Raw genomic sequence first — 24,181 nt, forward strand, 5'->3', positions numbered from 1 at the left:
AATTTGCGTCTTTTTTTTCCAACATCAAGGGTATCGAAAGTTAGCCATGGTTTGTGGCTTCCCCTGGAGGGGACAGAGAAATTAGCTAAAATACAGCTACATTTGGCTTTTTGGGGGGAAAAGTGCTGCAGAAGAAAGCATCTGGATTTCTCCCTGCAAACAGTATCACCGAACGGTTTGCAGTGCTAACATCACCATTTTCCCAGCTTTCAGAAACAGGAACACTTTTGTCAGAAAACCAAAGTTTTCAACACAGTTTTGGCATTTTACTGGGACATAGCCTATTTTTTCTATTTTTTGCATTTTCAACCTCCTTCCAGTTAGTGGTAGTAATGGTTGTGAAGCCAACGGTGGATCCCAGAAAGCTATGCATTTCTGAAAAGTAGACACAATTCTGAATACAGCAAGTGATTGATTGTTTAAATCCTTCAAGGATTTCCTGGATGAAAGTACAGTTGAGATAAAAACAAATATTGGATTTGAGTTGAAAAAAAAACCCAGCCATTTGTGCCTACATTTTCAAATTCAAATTCAAAAGCTTTATTTCGACAGTTTGTCATAAAAGCACACAAATACAACACATATCACGCAGCTTGATTAATAAATAACACATAATGGATTGCAATTACAGAATAAGAGATAATTAAATTTCATATACTGTCATATATCTAAAAACCTTAAGAACAGTTAAAAGAGAAAAGACAGCACGAGGAGACAGATCATATTTACAAAGTTCTTCTTAGGATAAGATTGCAGCAATATTTTTGATTAAAGTGCGAGTGCGTATTATCCAGGACCAGCCCAGGAATTTAGCAACTGCTATAGCTATACTAGAACTACAGTCAGACCCTAAAATTCTCAACGCAACAGCACATCTCCGGACACCCAATAGACTACAGATCGGCCTCAGCCATCTCCGTCGTGGGGACGCGTATAGCGGACAAACAAAAAAAAATGGGGAATGGTCTCAGCCATTGTCGTACAGTGGTGACATTTATCATCAGTTCTAGAAGCCCATTTACAGGTAAAGGACTTGATGGGTAAACTACCTATCCTGAACTGAAGATAGAGTTTTCGATCGAAGGGCCTCTCAATCAAATCCCAATAGGCATCACACACCGGCCACGATTTAAGATCCAGAAAGCAACCTGTTAGGCTGGTTGAAATGCTGGAGTGAACCACAGATGCATAAACCATTTCCCGGTATTTCTGTTTCAATTGTTCCTTTGATGGAAAAACTGCAGTCTCTGGATTAACCCAAAGTGACTCTAGATTCAGTTTAGTGAGTAGGGACCTGATCTCTTTTAGCCAACCTACTCTATGGAAGCAATCCCGTAAGATCACATCCTTAAACCCCAGAGCATATTGCGCAAGTTCTGGAGTGACCCAGAGACGCCTCCAATAGAGGAGTGGCCGTAGCTTTGCTAGGTCCGCTATATTTTTCCTCCCTAGATCTAGATGAAGCGGGATCGTAGGAGTACTTTGTGGGACACTAGCAAGGTTGCGTAGGAATTTATTTTCTAGACTTGTTAGCTGTTTTATATCGTTAAATCCCCAGAGCTCAGCTCCATAGAGAGCCAAGCTCACTGCTTTAGCGTTATAAATTTCTAGAGCCGGGGTGACTGGTTTTGTAAAGGAAGATTTATATTTTTTGGTCAAACACCCAATATGCTGATGTAGTTTTAGAGCTGTAAGATCCAAGTGGTGGTTCCAGCCCAGATCTTTCTGGAAGGAAATGCCAAGATACGTAAACGCACTCACCTGTTCTAGGGGTACATTATTTAATAAAATATTGCCTCTAAAAGATTTATGCTGATTAAAAGTCATAAACTTGGTTTTAGAGGTGTTTATCTCAAGCCCTCTTGAAGAACAGAATTCACCAAATGCATTAATGGCCTTCTGGAGACCACTCGGTGTCCTGGAGATGAGCAAGGTATCGTCCGCAAACATGAGGACAGGAACATGATTGCCAGCCAGCAGGGGAGCATCAGTGGGGGTCGCCGAAAGATGCTCAACTACCCCATTGATGTACAAAGAAAATAGGGTAGGAGCCAACACACACCCCTGTCGGACACCCCGCCCGACAGGGAAGCAGTTGGTAACCTCCCCCTGGGCCCCCCATCTAACTTTTGCAAAATTGTCCTCATGTAGGCGAGCGAGTAAAGTTATCAGTTCTGGAGCCATCCCCAGGTCACCGAGCACACCCCACAGTTTACTCCGAGGGACCAGATCAAATGCTGATTTAAGATCAACGAAGACAGCATAGAGTGACCCCTCATTCAAGACCACGTTCCTCCAGTAGATAGTTAAAAAACGAAAAATTTGATCTATGGTGCTGGTACAGGATCGAAATCCCGCTTGAAATGGGGACAGAATGTTAGCATCCTCAACCCAAGTCTGTACTTTTCCTAACACTAAACGACCCACAACCTTTTGTATTGAGTCAATAAGACTTATGGGCCTGTAGTTGCTGGGGAGGGATTTGTCTCCTTTCTTATAAACAGGAATAATCTCAGCGCCTTTCCAAGATCAATCAATCAATCAATCAAAGCCATTTATAGAGTGCACTACTCACCCGGAGGGTCTCAAGGCGCTTGGGGGGTGGGGGGGGGGGGGGGGGGTGCCGCTACTGCTCGAACAGCCAGGTCTTGAGCTTCTTCCTGAAGGAGAGGTGGTCTTGGGTCAGGCGCAGGTCGGTCGGGAGGGAGTTCCAGGACTTGGCGGCCAGGTAGGAGAAGGACCTTCCTCCTGTTGTCGCTCTTCGGATGCGGGGGACGGCGGCGAGGGCGTGGCTGGTTGATCGGAGATGGCATTTGGGAGCGTAGAAGTTGAGGCGGTTGTTGAGGTAGCTCGGGCCTTGGTCGTGTAGGGCTTTGTGTGCGTGGGTGAGGAGACGGAAGGTGATTCTCTTGTTGACGGGGAGCCAGTGCAGGTCTCTCAGATGTCCGGAGATGTGGCTGCTTCGGGGGATGTCGAGGATGAGTCTGGCTGAGGCGTTCTGTATCCGCTGGAGTCTCTTCTGGAGCTTGGCGGTGGTTCCGGCGTAGAGGGCGTTGCCGTAGTCCAGTCGGCTGGTGACAAGGGCCTGGGTGACCGTCTTCCTGGTCTCGGTGGGGATCCACAGGAAGATCTTCCGTAGCATGCGCAGGATGTTGAAACAGGACGAGGAGACGGCGTTGACTTGTCTGGTCATGGAGAGGGAGGAGTCCAGGATGAAGCCCAGGTTTCGTGCGTGGTCTGTCGGTTTGGGTGCGGTGCCCAGGGCGGGGGGCAGGAGTCGTCCCAGGCGGAGGGCGAGGAGCCCAGGATGAGGACTTCCGTCTTGTCTGAGTTCAGTTTCAGGCAGCTGGTCATCATCCACTCGGCTACGTTTTTCATCCCTTCGTGGAGGTTGGCTCTGGCGGCGGCGGGGTCGTTGGTCAGGGAGAGGATCAGCTGGGTGTCGTCTGCGTAGGAGATGATGTTGAGGTTGTGTTGGCGTGCGATGGCCGCAAGGGGGCTCATGTAGACGTTGAAGAGGGTGGGGCTCAGTGATGATCCTTGGGGGACGCCGCAGATGACTTTGGTGGCCTCTGACTTGTACGGTGGTAGGCGGATTCTCTGTGTCCTTCCGTCGAGGAAGGAGATGATCCATTCCAGTGCCTTCTCCTGGATTGCGATGGTGCTGAGGCGCTGCACTAGGGTGCAGTGGCAGACAGTGTCGAATGCCGCGGAGAGGTCTAGGAGGATGAGGGCCGCTGTTTCTCTGTTGTCCAGCAGGGCTCGGATGTCATCGGTGGCAGCGATGAGGGCAGTTTCGGTGCTGTGGTTGGCTCAGAAGCCAGACTGTGAGGGGTCGAGGGATCCATTCGTCTCGAGGAAGGCGGCCAGCTGCTTGTTGACGGTCTTTTCGATGACTTTGGCTGGAAACGGGAGGAGCGAGATGGGGCGGTAATTCTTGAGTTCGGTGGGGTCCGCTGTTGGTTTCTGTAGTAGAGCGCTGAGTTCGGCGTGCTTCCAGCTCTCAGGGAAGGTGGCGGCGTCGAAGGAGGTGTTGATGATGTCCCGCAGGTGGGGTGCGATGACAGCGTCGGCCTTGTTGAATACGTGGTGAGGGCAGGGGTCGGTTGGAGATCCGGAGTGGATAGAGTTCATCGTGCGGATGGTGTCTTCTGTGTTGATCGGGGTCCAGGCGCTGAGGGTGGTGGTGGGGGGCGTTGGTGCGGTCGTGGGGGGCGTTGTTTGTGGGATGAAGCTGTTGTGTATGTCAGCGATCTTGTTGTGGAAGTAGGAGGCGAGGGAGTTGCAGAGGTCTTGCGACGGGGTGATGTCGTTGTTTCCGGCGTTGGGGTTGGAGAGCTCTTTCACGATGTTGAAGAGTTCCTTGCAGTTGTGTGCATTGTTGTCCAGCCGGTCCTTGAATGCAGTTTTCTTGGTGGCGTGGATTAGTTGATGGTGCTTCCGGGTGGCGAGCTTGAGGGTGGTCATGTTGTCCGGTGTTGGCTCCCTTCTCCAGGCTTTCTCGAGGGCTCGGCAGTTCTTCTTGGAGCTCTTGAGTTCGTCGGTGAACCATGGGGCCTTCTTGCTGCTGGGTCTGCTGGGCGGGGTCCTCAGTGGGGCGAGTTCGTCCGCGCAGGTGCTGATCCATTTTGTGAGGTTGTCGGCGGCCTGGCTAGGGTTCGGTGAGCTGGCTGGAGGGTGCTGGCTCAGGGAAGCGGCGAGCTGGTCGGCTGTGATCTTGTTCCAGCTTCTTCGAGCATCCTGTTGCTGGTGGTGGTGGATCGTGGTTCTTCTGAAGGTGAAGTGGACGCAGCTGTGGTCCGTCCAGTGGAGTCCAGTGGCGTGGCTGAAGGCGATGTCTTTGCTGGATGAGAAGACGGCGTCGAGTATGTGTCCGGCGAGGTGGTTGGGGGTGGACACCAGCTGCTTGAGTCCGAGGTTGGCGAGGTTGTCAAGCAGGGTGGTGGTGTTGCGGTCGTTGTTGTTCTCCAGGTGGAAGTTGATGTCCCCCAGGAGGATGTAGTCAGCGGAGGGGAGGGCGTGTGGGCTGATGAAGTCTGCGATGTCTTCGCTGAATGGTGTGCATGGTCCCGGGGGTCGGTAGATCAGGGTGCGTCTGAGGGTGGTCTTGGGGTCGGTGTGGATCTGGAAGTGTAGGTGTTCGGCGGTAGTCAGGGTGTCGTCGGTGTTGGTCGTGATGCGGATGGTGTTCTTGTGGACGATGGCGATGCCTCCTCCAGTCTGGTTGTCGCGATCCCTCCGGGTGATCTTGTATCCCTCTGGGATGGCGATGGTGATGTCGGGCGCTGATGAGTCGTTCATCCAGGTTTCTGTGAGGAAGGCAACGTCTGGAGATGTGGTGTTGAGGAGGTTCCAGAGTTCGATGGCGTGTCTGTGGACGGAGCGGGTGTTGAGCAGGATGCACTTGAGGTGGTTGCTGCTGGTGTTCGGCTTGGCGGGTGCTGGTGTGGGGCAGGTCCGGATGCAGGTGAACTTGCAGGTGAGGCAGCTGAAGGGTCCGTGGGTGCGTCTCGGGGTAGCTTGGTGGCATCCCGGGGTTCGGCCGTTGTTGAGTGCGTTGAGGGTGGCGGTGTCGTACGTCTGGCGGGTGGGCTGGGGTCCTCGGGGGCCAGGGGTTCGGGCGCTGGGCGCGGGCCAGGCACGGACGGGCGCAGACGGGCTTACCTTCGGCGCACAATCGGCACGCCCGCTGCGCGTCAACGCTGCGCGTATGCACGGTCGCCATTTATGGCGAAGTGGGAGGGAGGGCGGAGCAGCTGGGAGGTGGGAGCGGGGAGGGCACAGAAGGTAAGGGGGCGTGGCCGCACGCAGGCGGCGGGAAGCGGGGAGCGGGAAGCGGGCACAGAACAGAAGGGCAAAACGATACAGGCAGCACAGAAAGAAGAAGCACACACCAAATGTGACGGCGGGGGGCGGGGTCGACGGGGCGGGCTCAGCGAGGCTGAGGACAGTAGCGAGGGGACGCACACGCTACAGCTGGTGGCCGTGCGGCGCGGGGGTGTCCTGAGGTCCCCCTGGGGGCACTGGGGCTCCAGTAGCCACTGCATTAGCAAGAAGGGCTATATACTGGCACCAGGTAGGCTTATCACTTAAAAATATATCGGCCGGAATTCCATCCATACCTGGAGCTCTTCCCTTTGCTACACAATCAAGTGCTGTCTCAACATCCTTGCTAAAAAACACTATGTCGGAATAAATTTTTTTTAAATGTAATGGTAGAACCTCCTCACTAGTTGTTCTACTAGCGTACTGGGGGCTAAAAAATTCAACCCATCGTGCCTGGGGAACATTATTCTGTGGGGGCTCCGGTAGCCCACCCCTATCCCAGTTGACAATGCTCCAAAAAGTTCTCGAGTCCTTTGCTGCACAGGCACTTCTTAGGTCCTGCCACCATGATTGATCCCAGTCTTTTTTTGCTTTTTTTTGCACCTCCCTATAGTGATCTCTTGCACCCCTGACCCCCGAGCGGTCTCTTGATCTTAAAGCTTCGCTCAGCTTCTGGCGAGCCACTCTACAAGTAGTATTGAACCAACTGGCTTCGTTGGTTTTCACAACCTGTCTCCCTGGCTTCACATCCTTTAAAAAATAGGTTTTTAGTTTATCAAATAGACTAGAATGGGCTTCAATCACAATTCGTGTGAAATCCTCACTAGAGACTCTTGACATAAGGTAGTGGGTGCTCTTGACTACTTCGGCTTTGAGGGCTTCCATCTTTTCGGGATGTTCGACTATTTTATTCCATTTTACATGGCGTTTGTCATTTGCGATCACTAAATCCGAGGAAACAGTTCCCTCAGCTTGGGTCACCTCACCCTCCCTGATCGTGGCCCAAAGATCGATACATAGGGGATTGTGACCACTTTCGAGCCGCCATGTTACCTTCATGTCATCAAGTCTGTGCCATATCCTAAGATCAATCAATATATAATCGATACGGCTAGTAAAGCGCCCATTATCAAAAGTGATTTCTCCTTTCAAATCTGATCTAGTACGCCCATTTGCAGCCCTGAGGCCTCTTTCAAGGCACAACGCCTTAAGCTGGATTGCAGCATTTGACTATCTTTTAACAGGGGGTAGATCAAGCCTTGGAATTCCCCATCTAAGTTCCTGATCAATTGATAACTCCTGTACCTCGTTGCCCAATGGCTCAAAAGTAGTATTAAAATCCCCTGCTACAATAGGAATAATGTGAACGGGAAGATTTTCTAATTGTAGGTCCAGAGATGTTATAGTCTCTGAGCTTTGTCCTCCCCTCTGACCCCTAGCATACACATTAAAAATAGCAAGGGTGCTCTCATTAGCCCTGCTGAGTTTCAGCACTAGAATATCTTTATCAGAGGATTTCAACAATACTGCGCACCAGCCCAAGTTTTGGCGGACCCAGGCCACAAGGCCACCTACAGGACGCCCTTTAGGGTTTTTTTTGCAGGAGTGTAGAAATTAAGGTATCCAGCCCGAAAAACAGGATCAACAGCCCAAGACTCCTGAAATAGGCAAATATCATATTTGTCAATAAAAATGCCCCAGTCAGGAGACAACATTTTCTGAGCAATACCTGCAATATTCCATGATATCAGGGATATTTTGCTACCATTTATGGGAGTATTTTGTATAGACCTTCTGTTATTTGTTATGTTACCAGAAGGGAACTCTTGATCAGATAAGCCATTACAGGCAAATGCCACTAATTGATGGTTACTCGTGGAGGTGTGCGTAAGAGCTCGTGTACTAGTACAAGCAATAGTTTCATCTAGAATTTTATCACCAACCTGCTTGTTTTCTTGGGGATGAGTTCGAACAGGGTAGTTAACACTCACCCTATGTCAGTCGCATTCGTCCAGGTCGGACAAGGCGTTGAATCTATTTTCTAGCCTAAAATCACTAGAGAAACTTAAAAGTGCCCTCCTACCGGTAGCTATGTTTAAGCCATTAGATGATGTTTGCATCACATTTCGTCTTAGGGATTTGGGATTACCACAAAAAAATTCCAATGTAAGTGGGATTATATCAGAGTCCCTATTCTGAGGTGGCAATAAATTGGCAAGAACATTGGGTAATACATACATATTGGCAAAATTAATGGCAACACAATCTCCTCCAAATTTTTTCTCATTGTTTCCTAACCATGGAACACGTCTGGCCATTATAATTTCTCTTGCCAGTTGTTGTTGGCCCCCCACACCTCCGAAATTCATATTCCTACTAAGCCAATGTAGTGCTTTATCCATCAGTGCAGTTGTTGACTCTGCTTGACCTGGTCTTAGATGGGGGACATTGGCAAGGACGAGAACCAAAGGAATGGCCTCTCTGACAAACGGCAGCCCTTTCCCTGGATAGGTTTTTTTTACATTCGTAGTAGGAATAGGCTCGATATGGGGATAATCATTATTGTGAACATTAACAGTTTGAGAAATTTGGGTAGGCATGGTTGATGTTAGAGTCTCAGTCTGAGTGGAAGAGCCTGCCACCGCTGGAAGGGGCAGATAATCAACAGTCAAAGGAGCTTCCTTCGTTGGCACAGGCACAGAACACTGGGGTTGATCGTGAATAATTGTTTCCGACGACACCAGGATAGGGGGTTGCACAATTGGCATGGCACTAAGCTTCGCTTCCAGTGAAGAGAGACTATCTTCGATAGATGTCAGTCTGTCAGTAATGGGGGCCAATATAACATCCAATTTTTTCTTAATTGCTGCCCAGAGTTTATTAGTTAAGACCTCCCCCTGGGGCAGGGGGCCCGGGCCTGTTTTTCGTCCCAAAGTCTGTTTCTTAGACCGTCCAACGGGATCCGGGCCCCCCCCTCTTGTACGTCTTGTCTGGATTGAGACCGAGGGGGAGGGAGAGACCTCTACAACCGGGGGTTCTTGAATGAGAATTGGGGTGGTGGACTTGCAAAGCTCAATAGTGATTGGAGGGGACATCATGGATTCTAGCGGGTCTATTAGATCCCTGGGAATGCCTGGTGATTGTTGCAGTGTACGTAAGACTGGGGTGTCGGGAGTCTCATGGATAGGGGCTGATGACTTATTCCCTACCCCCATCGACAACCGCCTTTCCGTTCTTTCTATTTCTTCAGTCAGTACACTAGCAGCTCTGACTAAATAAGAGTCCAGGGTAGCCCCCACCACCCCATTAGGTTTAGCTCCTGTGGTCTTCCTTTTCACCATGATAATACCTGTCGCACAACACCAGGCACAATACCTTGTCTAGACGTGGATCGCAGTGAGTGGGCCCAGCCCGGCCTCTTCTGGCCCCTGACAGCCACAGACGGCCCGCCCTCTGCCCAGGCTTAGCCCGGCGCTGCCCGCGCGCGTCCCGCGACGCGGGGGAGGTCTCGCGGTTTTTCTGCGCCTCCGGGCGCACTGTGGGCGGAAGTGCCCCGCACAGGATTCTGGGAAGTATAGTTCCAGCAGCGACACAGCACACGGAGCACGGCCACACCGAGCGCTGCAAGACAGGACCCCCAGGAGACCTCACGAGCCTCTCGCCTTCACAGGTATGTTTCAAAAGAGCCTACATTTTCACCTGTAACTTCTTCTAACTAAGGCAGATTTTCAAAAGCAATATACGTTACAATTGCTGGACACTTCTGGTTGCGGGAATGTTTAGGGCTTGTATGTTCTCGAAGAACCTGAGGTGCCAAGGGTTAATTACTGAGCTACACCATACAAAGGTTTTTCATTGTGTACCGGTTATACAGCAATTCATTTGGTAAAATATAAAGAGTGCAAAATAGGTATCGAGGTAACCTGTGTATTTCCGAGATGGAAACAAGATATGGAGTTTAGAAATAGTAGTTATTTTCACATCTTTGAATTTCCTACCAAGAATCCCTTGCAAACCTCAAAATGTGTCTAAAAAACAAATTTACCTAAAATTTTGTAATGAAAAGTTCTGGAATCTGAGGGGATCTACAAACTTCCTTCCACCCAGCGTTCCCCCAAGTCTCCCAATAAAAAAATGATACCTCACTTTTGTGGGTAGGCATAGGGTCTGCAACAGGATATGGCCCAAAACGCTACGTCAACACATCACATTTTTCCACTGAAAACTGAACCTTTTTTGCAATGTGCCTAGCTGGGCTTTTCGGCCAGAGCTCAGCAGGCATTTAGGGAAACGTACCAAACCTGTACATTTTTAGGTCTCGCCTAGCTATTGCGTAGCAATCGCTATGCGAGACTCTAGTAAGGGGCTCCCAAAAGTGCTCCCAAAAGTGGATTGCATGGCGAGCACGCGCACAATCACGTGCATCGTGCCACCATGCAATCCACTTTTGGGAAGCGCTTCAGCCCACTGGCGCGTGCACCTACTTCAAAGGGTCCGCTCCCCCGCCTGGAATGCGCTCCCCCGCCCCTTGCCGCTTCAAAGCCCGCGTTCCCGCCCACGGGAAGACACACGCTACTTTTGTCTTCCTTGTTAATTGCATCGCTCCATGCGCGCTCTTACTTTAAAAATGGTGACTCGTCGTATTCAACTTGTTTTATCGTGTAGGAGGCTTCCGAATTGTTGCAGGTCATGAGTCAGCAGCATATCGCTGGTGTCTGTGGCTCTCATGAGCCTAGGGCATCATAGGAGCAGTCGGCGTGGTCTATGTTTAGAAGTGGTCCTGCCGACAGCATTTGAGTAATACCTCTGAAGTGAAAACTATCTCTGCCTGCTTCTTGTTGCTATTTTTAATTCCCTGTACATAGCAGTAAATACAAATAATATAATCCTTTTGCGCCCTCTACTGGAAAAATTACTTAATGCTGTGTGTATTATTTTTTTACTTCAGATTAAATGGGACACTCTAAAAGAGAACTGATTAAAGGCCAATGTAAATAAACAGGGCAGATCATGAATTTTTTTAGAATACTTCGGGTTTAATAGGTGACACTGTAAACACGTTGTTACAGTGTGCAGATATCTGTAAGACTTGGTTGTCCTAATGGTAGCTTCTGAACTTGATGAATTTGATATGGCTCTGTAGTCCGTTATATCTAAAACATATAAAACAAGCATTGGCATAGCCAATAGGTCTCGCCTTTGGGGCCTTATAAGTGTTTAACCATGCAACAGTTAATATTGTTGCACCAAGGATATTGTGCTGCATAACTAAATACTTATAAGGTCCCAAAAGCGAGACCTATTGGCTATGCCAATGCTTGTTTTAAACTAGACATCTATGGGAATCCAGGATGGGGTGACTTGTGTGGCTCTCCTCACATTTTGTATATCCAGAATCCCTTGTAAACCCAAAAATGCGTCTAAAGAAACACACTTTCCTCATATTTCTGTGTTGGAAAGTTCTGGAATCTGAGGTGAGCCACAAACTTCCTTCCACCCAGCATTCCCCCACATCTCCCAATGAAAATGATACATCACTTGTGTGGCTAGGCCTAGTGCCCGTGACAGGAAATGGCCCAAAACCCAACATGGACACATCAAATTTTTTCTCTGAAAAGTGCCCCTTTTTTAGGTCTCGTCTGAGCCAGCGCATGCGCTGCATGGCGAGACATGTAGTGTGTGGGCTTTTAAAAGTCCAACCACACGCTTTTGGCTGGCATAGAGCGTGCGGTTACGCGCACAATGATGAGCAGAGGCACCATCTGGCTTTCCTCTCTCGTCATGGTGCGCGAACATCGCACACCACTCGCCAGCCTGCTTTTGCCGTACGTCAACTGTAACAAATTCTTCTGTGAGAAACACCTCATGACGCAGCAGAAAAAGGCCGTTGGTTCGCTTTTATCGCTCACTTGGAAGAGTTCGAAACAAATTAATTCAGAAGATCTGGTCTGCAGCTTTTTGATTCGATTCCATAATTACCGTCTGTCTGTCCTCCGACACAAAATGACGATTTTCGCCCGTCTCTGTGGCACACTGCGAGATTTTAAGCTCCGCAGGAGACTTTGTATCTCTTAAAACCAATAAGGATTATTCACATATTGACATAAGCATTCATTTGCTAATTTCCTATCCATTAAACTGCATGGGACCTGGCACTCTCCTCTCCCCACCCTTCTGAAAGTCATGAACGGGGCTCAGAAAACCACTGGTCCTATGCGTTTTCCTCCCTATCTGCTTCCCGTAAAAAAAAAAGTCAGTGTTTGATCGCCTTAAGGGGAAGAATGAGTTAAATGGACCAATATTCCAGCTGTGGCGCTAAACCGGGCCCTTTCTGAAACCTCCTTATGCACCTGCAGCGGTGGGGTCATTTGCACATACATACATAGATAAATTAACAATGAATACATAATTTAATCCAGGCTGCAGCAATACCACCTTGCGTATTTGACCCCTTGCTTCTGCCAGTGGTTTTGTCCATTCCTAGTTCTTTTTGATAAAGGCCGCAGATACTTGCTGACTGTCGGGCTAATTTTCGTATTGTTTTCGCTTGATTAGTTTTGTATGACCCAGGGTCGCCCTTAAAATCCACACAGCTGATGGGGACTCCAAAAGGGCCTTACTTCCTCTTTAAAAAAAAAAAGGGGGTGGAAAATGCCTGCCATCTCTTCGGACAAAAGCTTGTAAAGGTTTTCAACTATTAGCCTCCTGAAAAGGCTACTTCACTCAATCAAGCGCAAGAAAAACTCATTAGGGTGGTTGCCCTTTTATCTCCTTATTTGTTGTGAGCATCTTTGGTTTGCTTGCTTAAGTTTGTCAAGTGCTGGGAGAATTTGGTCCATGTGCCCTTGACCCTGCAGTGTACTGTCGCTGTCCCACTAATGCGCGGGGCAGGAGGGGAGGTTCTAAGCTATTCACCACCCTCGCTACCCTCCACTACACCTCTAAGTTGATCTTGGTTTTTGGAAGAAGTCTGTTAGCCGACGGCTGGTGCCAAGGCCTGATCGCTGCTAGGCTAGAACAAACTGCAGATGAACAGAAACGAACAAGCCCCCATGTTCCGATGAATTATCAAACATGTTGGTTACCTTTTAGCTGGGAAGAGTGGATGAATCGTAGAATGTTAAGACATACCTCGTAGGCACTTATTATTTTGAGACCTTTTCAAATGCCAGTGCAGACTAACATCTATTTTCTGAAAACTTCCATACAACCACCTTATAGGAGAATTATGTGTTTTTAATGCCTGTACTGTGCCTCAGAACCATTATTAGATCATTAAACGAGACAGTCCTTGATTATTCACGTTCTTGGTTTGTACTAAAATTCTATTAATTAAAAAAATGCATCCCAAAGCTTACATTAAGGACATACAGTTCCAAAAGAGTGTGTGTGTGCGTGCACACCTACGTGTTTCTGAATGAGCCCTTAAGTGTATTTACAAAACGTATGCAATCACTGAGCTTTGAGAATATACACAAACAAGCATTGGCATAGCCAATAGGTCTCGCCTTTGGCACCTTATAAGTATTTAGTTATCCAGCATAATATCCTCGGTGCAACAACATCAAGTGTTGCATGGCTAAACACTTATAAGGTCCGAAAGGCAAGACCTATTGGCTATGCCAATGCTTGTTTTGCAATGTGCCTAAGTGTGGGTTTTGGGCCCTAGCTCAGCCGGCATCTAGGGAAACCTAGAAAACCTGAATATTTTGAAAAGTAGACACCTAGGACAATCCAGAATTGCCTGACTTGTATGACTCTACATTTTTCTACCCAGAATCCCTTGCAAACCTCAAAATGTTTCGAAATAAACACCTTTTTCCTCTAATGTATGTGATGGAAAGTTCTGGAATGTGTGAGGAGCCACACAGTTCCACCCACCCAGCATTCCCCCAAGTCTCCCAATAAAAGTGGTACCTCACTTGTGTGGGTAGGCCTAGTGCCAGTGACAGCAAACGCCCAATACGCAACATGGACCAATCTCATTTTATCCCTGAAAGCAGACCTTTTTTTGCAATGAGCCTAGGTGTGGATTTTGGGCCGTAGCTCAGCCGGCATCTAGGGAAACCTAGCAAATCTGTATGTTTTTGAAAACTAGGCACCTATGGAAATCCAGGAAGGACTGACTTGCATGGGTCTCCTCACATTTTTGACCCAGAATCCTTGCAGACCTCAAAATTTGTCCCCAAAGAAACTCAATTTCCTCACATTTCTGTGATGGAAAGTTCTGGAATCTGCAGTAAGTTGCAAATTTCCATCCAACCATTATTCCCCCAAGTCTCCTGGTAGACTTGTGTGGGTAGGCCTAGTGCCCGCGACAGGTAACTGCCCTAAACGCAACGTGAACACATCACCCCCCCAAGTCTCCATTTTTTAAAACTAGGCACTTCGGGAAATCCAGGATTTGCTGACTTGCGTGGCTCTTCACATTTCTTTACCCAGAAGCCTTTGTAAACCTCAATTTTTGTCTAGAAAACAATTTTACTCTCATTTCTATGATGGAATGTTCTGGAATCTGCGGGGACCAACTATCTCCACCCAGCATTCCCCCAAGTCTCTTGATAACAATGGCACGTCCCTTGTGTGGGTAGGCCTAGTGTCCGAACAGGATATGGCCCAAAACGCAATCTGGACTCATCACATTTTTCCACTGAAAACTCACCTTTTTTTTTGCAATGTGGCTAGCTGTGGATGTTGGGCCCTTGCTCAGCCAGCATCCAGGGTAACCTACCAAACCTAGACATTTTTGAAAACTAGACACCTAGGGGAATCTAGGATGGGCTGACTCATGGCTTTCCCATATTTTTTACCCAGATTCCCTTGCAAACCTCAAAATGTGTCTGAAAAACATACCTTCCTCACATTTCCGTGATAGAAAGATCTGGAATCTGTGGGGAGTCACAGACTACCTTCCAGCCAGCATTCCCCCAAGTCTCTTAATAAAAAAATTGTAACTTACTTGTGTGGCTAGGCCTAGGGCCTGCGACAGGTAATGGACCAAATAACAACATAGACACCACATTTTTCCACTGAAAACTGCCCCTTTTTTTGCAATGTGATCAGCTGACAACTAGGGAAACTTAGCAAACCTGTACATTTTTTAAAACTAGACACCTAGGGGAATCCAGGACGGGCTGACTTTTGTGGCTGTCTCCAAGTTTTGATACCCAGAATCCCTTGCAAACCTCAAAATTTGTCTAAAAAACCCTCATTTTCCTCACATTTCTGTGATGGAAAGTTCTGGAATCTGCGGGGAGCCACAAACGTCCACGCACCCAGCTTTTCCCCAAGTCTCCCATAAAAATGGTAGCTCACATGTGTGCATAGGCCTGGTGTCCGTACAGGAAACAGCCCAAAACCCAACGTGGACACATTACATTTTTCCACTGAAGCCTGACCATAGTTTTGGAATGCGCCTAGCTGTGGATTTTGGGACCTAGCTCAGCCGGCATCTAGGGAAACTTACCAAACCTATACATTTTTGAAAACTAGACAGGGGAATCCAGGATGGGCTGACTTGCGTGGCTCTCCCCACATTTTTTTACCCGGAATCCCTTGCTAACCTCAAAATTTGTCAGCATTCCCTCATGTCTCCCAATAAAAATGGTACCTCACGTGTGTGGGTAGGCCTAGTGCTCACGACAGGAAACTGCCCAAAACACAATGTGTAACACATCACATTGTCCCAATGAAAACTGACCCTTTTTTTGCAATGTGCCTAGCTGTGGATTTTGGGCCCTAGCTCAGCCAACACCAAGGGAATCCTAGCAAACCTGAGCATTTTTTTTAGAACTAGACAGCTAGGGTATCCAGGGTGCGCTGACTTGCATGGCTCTCTCCATGTTTATTTACCCACAATCCCTTGCGACTCTCAAACTTTGACTGAAAAAACACAATTTCCTCACATTTCTGTGATGGAAAGTTCTGGAATCTGCGAGGAGCTCCAAGCTTCCATTCGCCCGGTATTCCCCCAGGTCTCTAAATAAAAATGGTACCTAGATTGTGTGGGTAGGCTCAGTGCCTGCAACAGGAAACAACCCAAAATGTACTGTGGAGACATCAAAATCATGTATCACAAAACAACCTGGTTTTGCTAGGGAGTAAGCTGTGCTTTTGGTTCCGGGCTCGGAAGCCATCTAGGGACACGTACCAAATCCAGATATTTCTGAAAACTGACAGTCGAGGTAAGTGGGGCTTGCATGGATCCCCCAACGTTTTCTTATCCAGAATCCACTGCAAAACTCAAAATCAGCTAGAAAAATCACATATTCTCCAGTATTAGATCTTTCATAGATTCACATGCTTGTATCATCCCCATCGTTGTAGTGGGAGTCCCACGGTATATATATACATAAGCAGTACAAAATTACCATAGGCTACCATGCAATGAACAGTCAGTGCCACAGCCTATCCACCTTCTTTTGTAAAAAGAACCAAAGCCAATCAACAGCCAATCAGGTGACAGCACCTTCTAGAACAATCCCAAGAGAGTCTAGGTTCCTCAGATTTTCTACCACACGTTGTGTGAAAGGAAGTCTCCCTGAGCTCTGCTCAGTTTTTCTCTGTTTCTTCAAACTCCTAACAATATTTCTTCAAGCATGTCTGAATCTTCTAAGAAAGGTCTCTTCAGGTCGTGTGGATCGTGTGGAAAAAAAGAGGCTGTATTCAGAAGACCCACATAAGGACTGCGTCTACCGCCTTTACCCTCAACACAAGGTAAAAGATTGTAAAATATGTAGAACCTTTTCTACTAAGACCCTCAAAGATATGGAGGGTAGATTACTGATTTGGCTTCAAAAAATTAAGGCAAAATCTGATGTTCTCTCAGAGGATAAGGAGAGCTGTACCTCATTGACATCTAGAGAAACACCTAAGAGGAGAGAAAGACCTCTTGATTCTCCTGAGGTTTCAAAAAATAAGACATCAAAGAAATCTCGCCATGAGGAAGAAAGTATCTCACAAAAAGAAAAGCCAACATTTCCTTCTGAGGAGAAAAGCCTTAAAAAAGACAAATATACTTCTTATCAGTCCATTAAGATATCTGTCTCTAAGAAACTTTTACCGCCGACGGCGTTAGTTTCTAAGGCTTCGTAGTCGAGAAAATCATCTTCAAAGTAAGTTTTTCCTTCATCGTCGCCGAAGAAATCCCCATCGCTGACGACGGTTTCGACGATGATCCCGTCGACGATGCTTCAGGTGACAATGAGTGCTGTACTGCCGACGATTTCATCATCCACGATAACATCGATGACGACAACTGCAACTTTTTCCGACAGGGATCCCGTCGACGATGGTCATCCCGTCGACGACGGTGGTTCCATCGACAGCTACGTCTACGACCATGACGACGACGGCTGTATCTGGTCCAATCATGTCCTATTTGACGATGCAGACACCTTTACCGTCGACAAAGTTGTTCTACACTACGCCTGGTAGCAAGCGACCATCTTCTCTTCAGCTTACACCATTATATCCACTGTCGACGTTCTCGTCTATGACACCGTCGATGAGACAAATTTTGAAGAACCCGGAATTATTTCTCCTTTACCTCCTTCAACTTTCCTGGAGGAATCTGATGATGATGAAGGAATGTTTGCACAAGCAGATAGTCCATCAAAATTACATGTGAAGTATCATGTGGATGATGATGAGGATTATGGTGAATACTATCAACGAGAATATCCTCCTCCACAAGCAAAGATGCAATACATGAAGCCGGTCTCCGAACCTATGGTTCACATGCCTGTTGCAATGATTCAAGATCTGCAGGATTTGGTACAAGACTATTGTACACGTTTTCCTTTGGCTCCTGTTCCTCCACCTCTGCAGCCACCACTGACTGCTGCTGCTCATCCTCCACCGCCAGTCAATACACCACATCATACTTCTGTGCCGGTATCCGTACCGTTCCCGAGAGGAGATACTAGTGTACCACAGCTGCATCCAGATACCTCTGATGAAGGTGAGATTGAAGATACGCCTCCTCAGAAGGACGCTCAAACAGGAGACGAGTGGGATGACTATTTTATATCTTTACCAGCCTCTCCTTCTCCTCAAATGGTAGAAACTCCGCCAGAGGACATTGGCGGCTTTCATGCTTTAATTGAGAGAGCAGCAGCACGCTTCCAACTATCTCTTTCAGTAAAGCCAACAGATTGCTTTCTTTATGATTTTAAAGACACAACTAGGAAGTCGATTAGATCTATCCCTATCGTTGATCACATATGGGAGGAAGGAGTGAAAGTGATGAAAACATCAGCCACTGTTATTCCGGTTTTGCCTAAAATTGACAAAAAATACAAGGCTCCGGATGGTGCACCAGCGTGCCTTATAAGTCATCCTAAACCTGATTCTGTCATCTCACAGGCTGCGCAGCGGAGATCGAGGCATCCTCTAACGCCTGTTACTGCTCCACCTGACAAGGAAGGGAGGCGTTTAGATAATATTGAAAAGAGGTTTACGACCACATCAGGGGCAACTGTTCGAGCTGCAAACGCTATTGCGATTCGAGCCAGGTACGATCGGCAGATGTGGTCAGATATTGCCCAATTTTTAGAACTAATTCCGTCGGGCAAAAAGATGGACGCAAGGAAAATCCTTCTTGAAGGAGAAAAGTCGGCCTCCGAGATCATAGACGCATCCATGGATATTGCTTCTTTGGGCTTCCGCCAGCTGGCTGGAGCGGCTGTTTTGAGATTCCAGGGTTGGCTAAAGGCAACCATGTTCCGCCCTGAAGTACAAGGAAATATTTTGGATATGCCTTTTGATGGCGAGTCACTATTCGGCAAGCATTTTGATGATGCTTTGCAAGCCATAAAAACAGATACGGACACTGCTAGGGCCCTAGAAGCGCTACAATACAGGAAAACCCCATTTTGTGGAGCGCAGGGCAGAGGAAATTATTCCTTTCGAGGAGGTTATAAAAGGTACCAACCTCAATCATACACCTCTTACAGACCGACATAGCAGCAACAACAATATCGAGCATCACCACAGGCTGCTTATTCCAGACAGCCTAGGATAAAACAACAGGTTCAATCTAGAGACACAGGCCGTAAGCAGTGACGATGCTTCGCCGCCTGCCGCTCCTCTGACTTCCAAAAAGAAAGTCCCTCTCTCCTTTTTCTTGGACCAATGGGAAAATATAACATCAGACAAATGGGTCCTGGATATAATAAGGTATGGCCATACCCTAGAATTTACCACGCCACCTCATCATCCTCCCCAAAAATCGACAACTCATCATCTCCACTTATTAAAGAAGGAGGCTTTGATAATGCTGCAAAAAAGGAGCAATAGAGCTTGGTCCACGTTTTCAGAAAGGGAAGGGATTTTACTCTCGCTTTTTACTCATAAAACAGAAGAGAACGGGGGATTGGCGTCCCATTTTAGACCTCAGAAAACTCAACAAATACCTGTTGAAGAAATCCTTTTGCATGGTCACTCTTCAAGAGATTTTACAGCTTTTGAACAATTCAGATTTTTTAACAAGCCTGGATCTGGAAGTTGCTTACTTCCATATCCCGATTCACCCCAAACATCGCAAATTTCTACGGTTCACAGTGACAGGCGCGCATTATCAGTTCATGGTCCTTCCATTTGGCCTTCGCTCAGCTCCACAGGTTTTTACCAAGTGCCTTGCCCTCGTGGCAGCTTTCCTGAGACTGAAAGGCTTACAAGTCTTCCCATACCTCGATGATTGGCTGGTAAAAGCTTCCTCTCTTCGTCAGGCTTCAGAAGACATCTCTTTCTGCCAGCAACAGTTCTGTTCTCTGGGTCTGGTAGTCAATCTCCAAAAATCCATTCTAGCTCCTTCTCAGAGGTTAACGTTCCTAGGAGCACTGATAGACACACTACAAAACAAGGTATACTTATCAATGGAAAGAATGAACGCCATTTTGTCTCTGGCTCACGACCTTCACAGAAGAAAGTGCGCTTCTGTTTGTCTCCTCAAATCGTTTCTCGGAATGTTCTCTTCCGCCATTCTCATGGTTCCTCATGCTCGGCTGAGAATGAGACCACTTCAAGAACAATTGGATGCCCAGTGGCTTCAGATATCAGGATCTTTCGACGACATAGTTCAGATAACTCCGATCATGAAAGAGGCACTTCTTTGGTGGCAATCTCTTCACAATCTCTCTCTGGGACAGTCATTCCATTCTCCTCTTCCAGAGTTTGTTCTGACAACAGACACATCTTTGTAAGGCTGGGGAGCACATCTGCAGGACTTGCAAATAAGTGACAAATGGAGTCTCTCTCTCTCTCCAAAATGCATATCAATTTTCTGGAACTGCGGGCAATTTCTCTAGCCCTTCAATCATTTCTCCCAAGGATAAAAGTATCCTCAGTCCTCATACGCACGGACAACACTACCCGGATGCATTACTTCAACAAGCACGGAGGGACGAGATCCCCAATTCTATCTTGGGAAGCTCAGCAGATATGAGAATGGGCATTAGAGCACCAGATCAAAGTGGAGCATCTCCCAGGAATAAAGAACAACCTAGCAGACACATTGAGCAGGTTAACTCTATCGAAACACAAATGGGAACTGAACCAAACGATTGTCAACCGCATATTTCGAAAATGGGGAACACCCAACCTGGATCTATTGGCATCTCAGGAGAACCAGAAATGCCGGTTCTATGCCAGCAGGAATCTTCAGCCAGGATCGATCATGGGGGAATGCGTTTTCGATCAGATGGTCAGGAATCTTTGCGTATGCTTTTCCCCCATATCCTCTAATCTCCAGAGTGTTGATGAAAATGAAGAGGGAACCGTGCCAACTCATCCTCATTGCCCCACGTTGGCCTCGTCAGCACTGGTTCACAGAGCTTCTCCTGCTGTCGCAGTCCAGTCCTTATCGCCTTCCACCATCACTCACATTGTTGATGATGAACAAGGTACAGATCCTGCATCCTCATCCAGCTTTGCTGCAATTGCATGCCTGGAATCTGAGCACAACGTGTACAAAGATTTAAACATTCCTCAAGATTGAAAATGTATTTTGTCAAAGGCAAAAGCTGAATCGACGTCTAAAACGTATAGACTGAAATGGAAGTGTTTCTGCTTTTGGTGCCATCACAATAGTATTCACCCTTTTGACTCTACCTCAGAAAAAATCCTGCCTTACCTTTTATCCCTGGCAAGGTCAGGTTTTGCTTATGCTTCAATAAGAGTACATCTTGCAGCTATCTCTCGATACAGACAAACAGCGAATACCTCTTCTCTTTGCTCTGCTCGCATCATCAAACAGTTTATGAAAGGCCTTTTCAGAACTTTTCCTCCTATTCGGCCTCCTCCTCCCGAATTGTCACAATTAATGAAGCCGCCTTTTGAGCCGATCCACAAATCAGAGCTCAAATATCTCTCATGGAAAGTAGTTTTGCTTCTCGTGCTCACATCAGCTAGAAGAGTGAGTGAAATCCAGGCCTTCACCATCAAGGAACCTTTCTTATGTTTCACAGAGGATTTTGTAATGTTGCGAACAAATCCTAAGTTTATTCCAAAGGTGCTATCCCAGTTTCACCTCAATGAGCCAGTAATTCTACACACCTTTTTCCAGCATCCTTTATCTCCAGCGGAGAAGTCTCTCTACTCTTTAGATGTATAGAGGTACCTTAAATTCTATTTGCAAAGAACTAAGAATCTACGCAGAACAGATCAACTCCTAGTATCCCAAGGACCTGTTAAGCTAGGATCTGCTGTTACAAAAAGGACTGTCGCAGTTGGATTGCTTCTACTAATCAACTATGTCATTTGAAAGCGGGTAAACCCCTTAACACCAAGACCAAGGCGCATTCCACAAGTGCATTACCTTCTTCTGCTGCTCTCTTTGCTGGTGTCCCTCTAGACAAGATTTGCCGTGCCGCTACCTGGAAGAATGCTCATACCTTCACGCGGCACTACTGCCTGGACATGGCATCTTACAGCGAACCAGCGGTGGGACAGACAGTCCTGCACCATCTGTTTCAATAAGGTAGGCCTCTATACGTAGAGGTATTTTTTGTTATCTAATGAATATATATATATATATATATATATACTACAGCATTTTTTATTCTTCTCAATCTATATGTGTTTAATATTCTTTCATTATGAATGTTCCTATTTTCGCATGTTTCTTATAGCCCACCATCCTCTATGGTATAAAAGGTGATGTACAATGATATAAACATGCATGTTTAGGAAACTGCTAGCTACTCTGATACAAGCATGTGAATCAATGAAAGATCCAATACTGGAGAAGAAAATGAGTTACTTACCTGTAACTACTGTTCTCCAGTATTGGTATCTTTCATAGATTCACATGCGACCCACCCTCCTCCCAGGAGGGGCTTACTTTATTCTCTAAGGTTTATACTTGCACACTTGTGCTGGAAAATCTGAGGAACCTAGCCTCTCTTGGGATTGTTTTAGCGGGTGCTGTCGACTGATTGGCTGTTGATTGGCTTTGGTTCTTTTTACAAAAGAAGGTGGATAGGCGATGGCACTGACTGTTCATTGCATGGTAGCCTATGGTAATTTTGTACTGCTTATGCATATATATATATATCGTGGGACTCCCACTACGACGACGGGGATGATACAAGCATCTGAATCTATGAAAGATACCAATACTGGAGAACCGTAGTTACTGGTAAGTAACTTATTTTCTTCCTCACTTTTCTGTGTGGGTTCACCACGCCTGCACACATTTCCTACCACTCACTGTTCTACTCGCTCACCCGAGTAAAATGATACTTCACTTAATTGAGTGGGCCCAAAACGTATTTTGGAGACATCAAAATTATCTTATCACAAAATGACCTGGTTATACAAAAGGGTCACTTGCGCTTTTGGTCCCAATCTCGGTGGCCATCTAGGGAAACCTACCAAACCTAGGCATTTCTGAACTAGGCAAATGGGGGAGTCCAGGGAGGTGTGGCTTGCTGGTTCCCCAACGTTTTCTTACACAGAATCCCCCGCAATCCTGAAATTCATCTATAAAAATCAAATTTTCCTCACATTTCTGTGTGGGCACAAATTTTCTTCCACCCAGCGTTCCACTTGGTCCCCCTAGTAAAATGATACTTCACTTGTGTGAGTGGGCCAAGTGCCTGTGACAGAGTAGGACCAAAAACTTGGTACGTGTGAGGGGATATCACAGTGTGTTCATAAGCACAAATTTGTTTTATACCTTTTTAGGATGACTCTACTTTGGGCACCTACAGAAGTGAGGTATCATTTTTATCGGGAGACTGAGGGGAACGTTGGATAACAGGAACTTTTTACCGGTACAGTGATGCCAGGCAAAAATGTGAGGAAATTTGTTTTTTTTGTCCAAATTTGAAGTTTGCAGGAAATTCTGGGTAAGAAAATGTTGAAGGAAACCCCTCAAGCCACGCATCCCTTTTTCAGAAATGTCTGGGTTTGGTAGGTTTCCCTAGATACCCGCTGAGCCCGGGACCAAAAACACAGGTGCGCCCCGCTTGCAAATCCAGGTCGTTTTGTGATAAACAATTTTGATGTCTCCACAATGCATTTTGGGCCATTTCCTGTTGCGGGCACTTGGCCCACCTACACAAGTGAGGTAGCATTTTATCTGGATACTTTAGGGAACACTGGGTGGTAGTAAATGTGTGGTTCTTTCTGATTCTGGAAGAATATGGCAAAGTAATGCAAGGAATATGTTTGACTTTAGTCACATTTTGAGGTTTGAAGGGTGTTGTGGGTTAGAAAACTTCTTGGGATCCATGAGAGGCATACCACCCTGTACTCCCCTGGGTGTTTAGTTTACAAAATTATCTAGAGTTGGTAGATTTTCCCTAGAGACAATTTACACCTTGGCAGAGAAAGACAGACAAGACAAATATTTCTTCTTATCCATCTAGTCTTCAAGTACACACACATACTGGTTGGTTTTGACACAAGGGTGAGTGAAGGTTCAGAATGTAAATTTTATTAACAAGAGATGTCACAAAAATGAAATGCACTTTTAATAATTGAAAGGTCAGAAACTTGAACCAGTGACTTACAACTCGTGAGTTGTTAAGCTGCGTCAAGGCACCAATCGCTTTACAAGCCATTCACATACCTTTCATATGTGACACCCACAAGACCATTGACATTGCCAGCCACCGGCCCATCGCATTACAACACTCAACAGACAGTGCCATTCAAAAGCCTATCACTTTCATACGCCTACATGACTGACACAGCAATCACACCGGCTGGTTGCTGATGGAGTGTGTGCACTAGCGTTTGCCTAGTAGTGTATGTAGCGACCAGCAGCAAGTCACTACTCACCAACAGCAAGTCAAAAGCCAGCCATGTACACCACCATCCAAGCGCCTTTCCACACACACCACCAGTC

The 24,181-nt window shown here is 46.8% G+C and overlaps 1 protein-coding gene across 1 annotated transcript in view; it reads left to right on the forward strand.

The window, feature by feature from the left end:
* KANSL1L (KAT8 regulatory NSL complex subunit 1 like) overlaps positions 1-24,181 on the forward strand; it is a 3,005,708-nt gene that overhangs the window by 1,356,470 nt on the left and 1,625,057 nt on the right. The window lies entirely within an intron of this gene.

The sequence above is a fragment of the Triturus cristatus genome, chromosome 3_2 (assembly GCF_964204655.1).
Source record: "Triturus cristatus chromosome 3_2, aTriCri1.1, whole genome shotgun sequence".
Lineage (NCBI taxonomy): Eukaryota > Metazoa > Chordata > Amphibia > Caudata > Salamandridae > Triturus > Triturus cristatus.